Source organism: Malurus melanocephalus, unplaced genomic scaffold, assembly GCF_030028575.1.
Source record: "Malurus melanocephalus ecotype Western Australia unplaced genomic scaffold, MMel_1.1 scaffold_226, whole genome shotgun sequence".
Lineage (NCBI taxonomy): Eukaryota > Metazoa > Chordata > Aves > Passeriformes > Maluridae > Malurus > Malurus melanocephalus.
Window position 1 is genome coordinate 838,241 of NW_026623458.1, and position 8,624 is coordinate 846,864.

Genomic DNA, 8,624 nt, shown 5'->3' on the forward strand with positions numbered 1-8,624 from the left:
CCCCAGCCGCGGGTCCGCAGCCGCCAGCCCGGCGCCGGGCGCCGCCGCCGTCATGCCGGGACACGGGCTCCCCGTGCCGCCGCCGCGGAGGAAGGTAGGGGAGGCGCCGAGGGGACGTTAGCGCGGGAGAGCGGGCAGAGGTSCCGCTCCAAAAAATCTCCAATTCCGTCTTCCCTTCCGCCCCCCGACTGGCTCTGCYTCACCCCCGCGCTGGGTTCGGCTGCAGAGAGGGAAAGCGCGGGGCGCCAGCCGAGTTCCCCCGCGCTCCGGGCACCGCCGCGTTCCCGCCGGGACGGGGAGGAGGCGGCTGCTCCCTCCGGGCGTGGRAGGGCCGGGCCCGCTGCCCGAGCGGGTCTGGGCCGGGGGTAGACGTGGGGAGCCGCTGAAAAGCCGCCCCGAGCGGGTAGGGAGCGGTGGGGCGGAGGAGCAGCGGCAGCCCCGCCACCCAGCACGGGGCCCCTGAGTGAACTCAGCCCTGCCTCGGTCTCCGGCACAAAACAGAGGAGGAAACGCTAAACGCATTCTTTGGGGGAAACCTGGGCCCTACTGCCAGAGTGCTCGGTTCGGCAAAACCCTGAYTCCCTCTGTGATGATAGCCCTGCATTTCTCTCGCTCGGCTCTGGGTAGCCTGCTTTCCTCTSGCTTTGCCTTCGGCTGGAGTCGTGTGCAGCCTGTGGCTTAACAGGGTGGCATTTCTGACTCCCGCTGGGGATCKATGGGAGTCCCCATTCACCTGTCCCGGGGACAAAAACTCTTTTTTGCCTTTCCGCTCTTGTAACCAGGGATGGTGGGTGCTAATGGATTAGGCATGGTGTTGGTGGAGGGAAAGTTGTTTGGGAAGGGAACAAGGAWGAAGTTACAGCTGGCTGCTGCCGTGGTCCCAAGGTGTCAAATGCAAACGGGAGGATAAAACCACGCCAAGTGTATTTGGGACGCTTTCAGAGGCTTTGGCTTTATGAGCATCCAAGAAGCATGGATCTTGATGCTCGGGGCTGGAAGAGGGATAGTCATGGGGAGTGAGGCTTTCTGCCTGCTTGGGTCTGCCCTGGAACCTCCTTGCAGGAGAGAAAGTGGTAAACATGGGCACTTAGTCCTGGTCTTTACAAGGAGGCAGCTTGTTTCCAACACAGGTCAGTAAGTTGATCCTCATCCCGAGGTATTCCCAGCCACTTTTGCTCTTGACATTTAAGTAATTGTTTAAGTTTGTTGCTTTTGGAAAAGAGCATCTCCAGCCTGAAATTCAGCTGGCGAGATAAAAGAGATGACCCGAGGGATTTCCGTGGCGGTTTATTTGCTACTGTGAGGGGAGCTGTTGGTATTGGTGGTGGATTAAAAAGCTGTTTTCTGTGKTGGCTGCCACCTTACTGACCACTCGTTCTTGGTGTGTGGTAGTGAAGTCCAATAATGTGTACTGGCTCTGCGTTTTTGGAACCACCAAAAAGGGAGTTGTTATTGTATCCTGGCAGAAGAAAGGAATGCATTTCCTCCACCCTTGTGTTGTGTTCTGGATTGCTGTCATTGGGGTAGTGTTTGTGGGGCTTGGTGCTTGTTGGGCTTGAGGGGTTTTGTTTGGTTGTTGTTTGGGTTTTTTAAACAGTCCAGACAGCGTTTTGGCCTGTGAAAATGGGTAACTGCTATGTTGGGTCAGGCTTGGAAACAACTGAAAATGCTAAGTATGGAAATCAGAGGAAAGCCACAGCATTTCCCAGGGTAATAAGGCGCCTTTTTGAGAAACAAAAGAGAAAGCACTGAAAACAAAGGGCGCTGGAGTGACAGGGGATGTAGAAAGCAGACGAAAGATTTAAGGCTCTGCTGGGACCACTCTCTGCCTGCGTGGGTGAGAAGGTTGTGTGCTGAAGCCTGGCATGGCCTTTGGCACATCCCAGTCCACACAGAAGATCCTCCCTGTTTACCAGCTCAGACCCAAAGTGCAATATTCCTCAYAGGCCACCAGTGCATGTGGAGTGTCCCAAAGTGCTCCTTTCATTACTGTCCCCATCTCGCTGCCTTGGGAAAACTTTTAGGACATTTTGTCTGCAGAGACAGCCTCTGTCTGTGCTGTCTGTTCTCCAGAAACAAGAAGAGCATTTACATCCCTTGTCAGGCGCTTACAATAGGCTTGTCTTTCTCCCTTGCCTGGCACATTCACATGTTAGAAATGTTCATTTTGACAAGAAGATAATTAAAAATAAACACCATGTAAGCTGTGTTTTTTAGAGGTRATCTTAATTCAGGAGCAGCTTTTCCAATGAGTTGTTCTTAATAACAGCCATAGCAACTCATTCATATGGACAGAACTTATCATCTCTATTTTGCTGGGTGTTCTGGGCACACAGAAGCAAGCTCAATCCTTGCCCCAAGTTTAAGAAATTTACAGATTAAATCATCACGCAAAAGCTAGTCTCTTAAACATGGAGAGAAGCTGGGTATTTCAGAAGTGTCTGATAAGTTTCATTTTCTTTGGGGTCCCTGGTTCATTCAAAGCAGCTGGTTCTCCCTTGCTTTTGTAGCACCTGACTTTTATTTCCTGACTGGAACTGTATGGAAGCTGCTCCTCCTAAGTGGAGGCCAGACCAAGGGGAGAAAAGGCTCTGTAGTGCACCATTAAGTTGAGAGTGGAGAARAACCTCTCTTAAACTCTCGTTGAAGCTGGTTAATTGTGATTATCAGCACTCTCAGGCCTTCAGAACTGGGCTATAAGCTCTTTAGGGAAGCATTTTTAGCGGAAGGATTTAAGTGCTGGTGGCTGATATGTCTGTTGGCAGGATCCCAAGAGCTGGCTGGAAGAGGCCTCTACTATGAAAGAAATGCTGAAATAGGACTTTTAATGCACTTGCATAGAGTTCCTCATGGGCTGAGAAGGCTCTCCGCGGGGAAGAAGGGAGTGGGCTGGAGCTGGAAAGAAATTTTTTTTGTTTCATTCAAGTCCTTGACAATAAATGAGCGATCCTGGCTTTGCTCAGATACAGCTCAAATAACATTGTATCTGAGGGGTGCGGATACAGTCAATGTTTTCTTGACTGCAGCGCTGAAGTGAAATGGAAAGGGCAACTGCATGTTGATATTGCTTACAGGATTTTATTTTTTTCTGGTTGATCTCCTTGAAGATGCTTTATCAGCTGCTGGAAATTGAAGCATGTGAGGATATGCATGGTGTTTGGGGGTGGTTTCAGCCCAGGTTTAGTGAAGATGAAGTTCAGTATCACCCAACTGCTTTTGAAATGCAGCTTCTGCAGGGCACTTGGTGACCTTAGAGTTGGGTGCCTAAGACAAGTTAGAATCCCTGGTGCCTCTGACCCTCCACAGCATGGGATTTCAGCCAGGGTTGTGTCCTTCAGTGGAAGCCTAGCACAGGGCAGGCTGAGGAGCAGTTCAAGGTCTCTGTGTTCGTAGCACTAAAAGACACCGCCATTGTCTCACACAAATAAATACTGAAGGTCTTATAGGCTGGTCCTGTTCAAGATCCCTCCCAGCCTTTACATGGCCACCCAACTGGGTCAAGGTGCTCTGTGTCTRTGGACACAGGTCTGATGAAGTGAAAGTTGTAACTGTCCAACTTTCCTGATCCAAGCTGTGGATATTTACCTGCCACTCCCGTGAGTCTTCACCAGTTCCTGTCTTTCAGTGAGCTGAGAGCTCGGTAGGAACTCGTGGCACAGAGCCTGCAGACAGACACCCKTGGGGCTCTGCCATGGTGATGCTTCAGTGCCTGCTCTGAGCATCTCTGAAGCAGATCTTGTGGCTCCAGCCTGTCATCCTTGCAGCTGCTCACAGAAGCTGTGTTCCTGGGCTAATCCTGGCACGATGGCCAAGTGCCCTGTGCTCAAACACTCTGAGTTTGTACTGCTCTGAGGTGAATACTTTGCCTCAACATTTGCTGGACAAATGAGGGGTGCTATGTATGGGCGACAAAAACCCCAAAGGGGGCTCATGGTAAATCTTCCTTGCAAGAAGCTTGAAACACTGTGACTCCTTTCTTTAATGCAGATAATGTGTACTGAGAACATAATTTCTCTCTTTTCTGAAAACAGTACTGTCCCACAGTAAAGGAAGGAAGTCAAGCATAGCTGGAAGAGCAGAGGCTTGAAAGAGTAATGTCCTGCTGGAATGAGTGCTGTGAGTCCTGGCATAATCTTCATTCTTTGCTTCAGTGCATTTTTGCTTCCYCTGGTTAGGGAAACCAGTTGCAGCTGGCATGCTGTTACTTTCAAGGATTTAGCAAAGCAGATGTGAGAGCAAGTGGTGATTAAATGTCAATTTTTAACGATTAAATTTGTTAGGAATCAGTACATTTCTGAGGCCTTCTTGTGTGTTTTGGGCAGGATTATCATCTCAGTGCTGGGCATTGCCAGTCAGATTTGCCTGGGGTCTTCACAGTTTTTTGTTTTTAATGGCTGGTGCAAACAAGAATTTGTCCTGTTAGCTGGTACCTGCAGGTGCTGTTACACACAGCCTTTGCAGAATGGGAGATGCATCCCTGTCTGCCATCTGACAGCAATTCCTTGGTTGGGGTAAAGGCTCAGGCAATTCCTTGGTCGGGATAAAGGCTCAGGCAATTCCTTGGTCAGGATAAAGGCTCAGGCTGCTCCCTGGGAGCAGGAGGGCCAGGAGGGGAGGTGTTTGCACTGCAGCCAAGCTGCTGTGTCCAGCCTGCTGCTCTGCTCTGGCTCAGCCCTGTGCTCTGGGCTGRGAACTGGCAGTGCTTACGTGATGAAAGAGAGCAAGAAGATGGCTTTTCCTGAGCTCTGCCTTTACCCATCCACATGCTGGCCCAGAGCCAGGATGGAAACTCTGTCCTCATGAGCAGAGAGAGGGAGCTGGGAGGAGCAAGAGATGAAGAGAAGCCCAGAAACAGAGGGAGTTAAAATAAAAACACCAACTCTCAGAGAGGRAAGCCTCACACAGACGGGCCTGACCATCCCCTGGGCTCTTCATGCAGTTGGCTCCACATGCAGTGCTGAGAAGATCTCAGCTAGGAGTGTGGATAAGGGGCCTGGACCATTTTGGGATGTGTGATGGAAGATCAGAGTAAAAGGCAGAAGAAGGGAAGCTAGACAGGTAAGTCAGCTGCAGTCCAGCCCTCTCTGTGCTGTCTGAAGTGGCTCTGGGACTTGCTGCTGCTGCTGCTGTGCTGCTAATAAGGCAGGAGCTGCTGTGTGAGCCATTGTGGGAACACTTTGTGACATTGTGGCACCCTTTAACTGCAGCCACCCTTGCCTCCTCTGTAAAACAGCTTTACAAATGCTGGTGGAGTTTTGTTCCGCTGCTCACATTCCCTCTGMGATAAGTACAGCAGAGAGCTATTGACCTGAGCCTGGTGTGAAGGTAAGTTCCGCCAGGAGATGCTGGCAGCTGTATTTTCTGATGCCCATCTCCTCATTAGGCACGGTAGTGAGTTATCAGATTGGCTGAGCCCTTCTGTGTATGGGTGCTTGGAAAGRCTTTGCCTTGGTTGGGTACCTGAGCAGGAAAAGCTGGTCTTGGAGGAGCAGTCAGAAAAGCTTTGCTCGGAGATTGTTTGAAAATCTGGCCCAGACATTTAAAATGTCAAGARCTGATGATGGTTACGGGCAGCTTGAGTGGGGAAAGGTGCCACCTCACTTGGAAKTGGTTGAAAGAGTTCTGGATGAGACCCTGCCAGACCCTGAGGCTCCTGATCCTACAAATCCCAGAGAGGAGATGGCTCCTGACCAAATTCAGGCACATAAGTTGTGTTTCCAGAAACTTACTGGGGACTGRCAATCCACTGGAGACACTGTTTCAGGGGGCAAGGACTCGCTGTTCTTCATAATCAGAACAACTTTAAATGGCTAAATGCTGCGTGTTCTAATTAAATTTCCCTTTGGGAATAAAAGTGGTGAAGTGTTACTGCGATCCTGCTGCATGTAAAGATTCTGTGCTGTGCCCCCAGTCTGGTAAATCGTTTAAACAGCCATGGAGGTCAGGGCGCATGCTTAAATCCACCCCTGCGAATGCTTTGGCTCCCAGTGCAGCACATCATTCCTGCTGGGGGAAATTTGGGCTGGATTTCATGCAGTCTGGAGGAAGATAGTGGGCTTTGAGAATAAGGCTTCAAATTAAGCACGTGCTTAGGTGTTCTCATTGCAAGCGGTCCCTCATTCACCCGGTTGTATTCAGTAGAATAATTTTATATTARCAGTGCCCTTGAACATTGATTTTCTCTTCTTGTTACCCTGCAAGGCTCCTTGCCAAGGGTCTGCTGATAAGCCGTGTCACTGCCAGCAGTTCAGGTGAGATGCTGTCACGGGCCTGGGATTTTGGAGCACTGTGAACAGGCACGCATCTGTGAACCATTAAATCAACCCATCAGGGTGTCATCTGGAGAGCAACAAATGCTGAGCTTGCTTTGCAGGCAGGGAAGTGGGGGAGGATGAGGTCCCCCTCCTTTTTTTTTGCTGAAAGCTTTTCCCCTCTGCAGATGTGCAGCTGCTGTAGCTCTTTGCCGAAAGGCGGCCTTGGCTCTGGGAGCTGGGGAAGGCGTGCACATCTGTTTGCAGAGGAGAGAGGCAAAGGGGCTCTCCTGTCCCGGGGGATTATGTTTTTGTGATGGATAGTGCTGACTGTCACGGAGGGGGAAATGGCAGATTTCACAGGGCACTGCATCAATACGAGTTTGCTTGCCAGTGTCAGCCAAACACCACCTTTCTAAATTAAAAAGGAAAGAGTTCCTAGGGACTTCTCGGACTGTTGGAGATTTCTCTTTAAAAACATGAAGCCCCTGCAGAAGACGGGTGTTTTTCACATACAGAAATAAAATGTGTTTCAGCTGCAAAGGATTYTGTGATCCCAAAGGTTTCTCAGGGRTTTTTGGGTAAGGGTTGAGTCTTGGGTTATTCAAGGCTCAGAGAAGTTTAGTAGCAAAGGGAAATAAATGCCCCTTAGTAAAGTTGAGAAGGATGTCTGCACCAGCGCATGTAGCACTACAAAAATCAACATGTGGCCAAAACCAGACYCTGGAGCACCCTCCACAGTCTACTGCTCCATGAGAGCTTTTYCCTTGAATTCAGGGAGCTTGGGATCAAGTAACTGAGAATCTGGTTCTCCCTGCCTTGACATGCTGGGCTGCATGTACAGCAATCCCTCGTCAAATTCTACAAGACAATCTGTTACTGTAAAGAAATGTGTAAGGTATTGGGCTTTTTCCAGATGATGTCAGAAGCCCTCATCTATCTGGCTCTCATTTCTCAGCTTTGTCAAACTCTGAGAAAGGCCTGAGAGGTTTCCCACTGGGAAACCAACACATGGTGACTGTTTTTGCATCAGGTTTCTGTCTCTGTCCCCTGAGATTATCGTGAGTGGCTGCAAGTTGAAGTTATGCCATGGTGTCACCTCTCACATCACAGTCCTGTGCTTGTGGTGAAGGGTTCTGACAGCAATTGCTGCTCAGTCTGTGCTAAACMTTGCCCCATCAGTACCCTCCTGTTTGCACAGTAGGAAACTTGCCTTATAGAATGATTTAGCTTMCTCAAATTCAGTGGGAAACCAAGGGTTTTCCCTATTAAATTAATGAATTCTTCCACCAGTCAGAGACAATTTTGSGTATGTTTCAAGGAAAGTTAAAATCACTTCTAAAAGGCACAAATTTCATAAAATGTTGTCAGAATTTGATGAGGTGTTTTTTTGGTTGTTTGGGKTTTTTTWAAATTACTTCTTCTGAGACATAATATATTGCTTTTTGTCCCACTTGCTTAATGTTTGTCTGCATGGGCTAAAATTATTTTTCTCATCCAAAGCAATCTGGAAAKATTATCAGAAACAGAAACTTGGCATGTCCTAGCAGTGCAGGACTTCAACCGACCAGCAGCCACTGCAAGAATAGAAATTCCAGCTTTTCAGTCCTTCAAACCAGTGTTCCCAGGTTTCCAACCCAGTCCCTCTTGTTATTTATGCTCAAGGCAGGCTGCCATTAGAATTTTGCTATTWCTACTGTTAATAGAAYAGGTTAGATTAGACTATTTYGGTTTGGAAGGGACCCACAGTGATCACATTGTCCAGCTGCCTGACCACTTTAGGGGCAGAAGTTAAAGCATCTTATTAAGACATTGACCAAATGTCTTTTGCACAGTGACAGATGTGGGACGCTGCTCACCTCTCCTAGGAAATCTGTTCTAATGTTTGGCCACCAAATGTCCAGTCTGAACCTYCCCCTGCTGCAGCTCTGAACCATTCCCATGTGGAATGGAACTATTCCATATCACTGGGTACCAGGGAGAAGGGCTGAGCATCTCCCTGTGCACTTCCCCTCCTCAGGAAGCTGTACAGAGCTGTGAGGGGTGTTTCATTTTTATTACAGGCTCCTGATCAAGATCTGCTTTTTGAAAAATCACGCCTGACCGTGGATTACATTGAGCTAGCTTGCTTTCTCTGTCTCCATTTCTTTCTCTATTTCTTTCTTTCTTTCTCTTCCTTTCTCTCTTTCTTCTTTCGTCTTTCTCTTTCTTTTTCTTTCTTTCTCTTTCTCTTTTCTCTTTCCTCCTTTCTCTTTCTCTTTTCTCTTTCCTCCTTTCTCTTTCTCTTTTCTCTTTCCTCTTTCTTTTTCTTTCTTTTTCTTTCTCTTTCTTTCTTTCTTTCTCTTTCTTTCTCTTTCTTTCTCTTTCTTTCTC

The 8,624-nt window shown here is 48.5% G+C and overlaps 1 protein-coding gene across 2 annotated transcripts in view; it reads left to right on the plus strand.

The window, feature by feature from the left end:
• Nucleotides 1-6: 6 nt before the first annotated feature.
• The window catches only part of DENND2A (DENN domain containing 2A), a 54,100-nt gene continuing 45,482 nt past the window's right edge, over nt 7-8,624 (plus strand). Inside the window, exon 1 of one of the 2 annotated variants that reach the window (XM_057374483.1) lies at nt 7-94. The gene's annotated coding sequence lies outside the window, so the exon portion shown is untranslated. Of the gene's footprint in view, nt 95-4,070; nt 4,117-8,624 lie in introns of those variants that run through there. The other variant, XM_057374484.1, reaches the window with a different exon arrangement.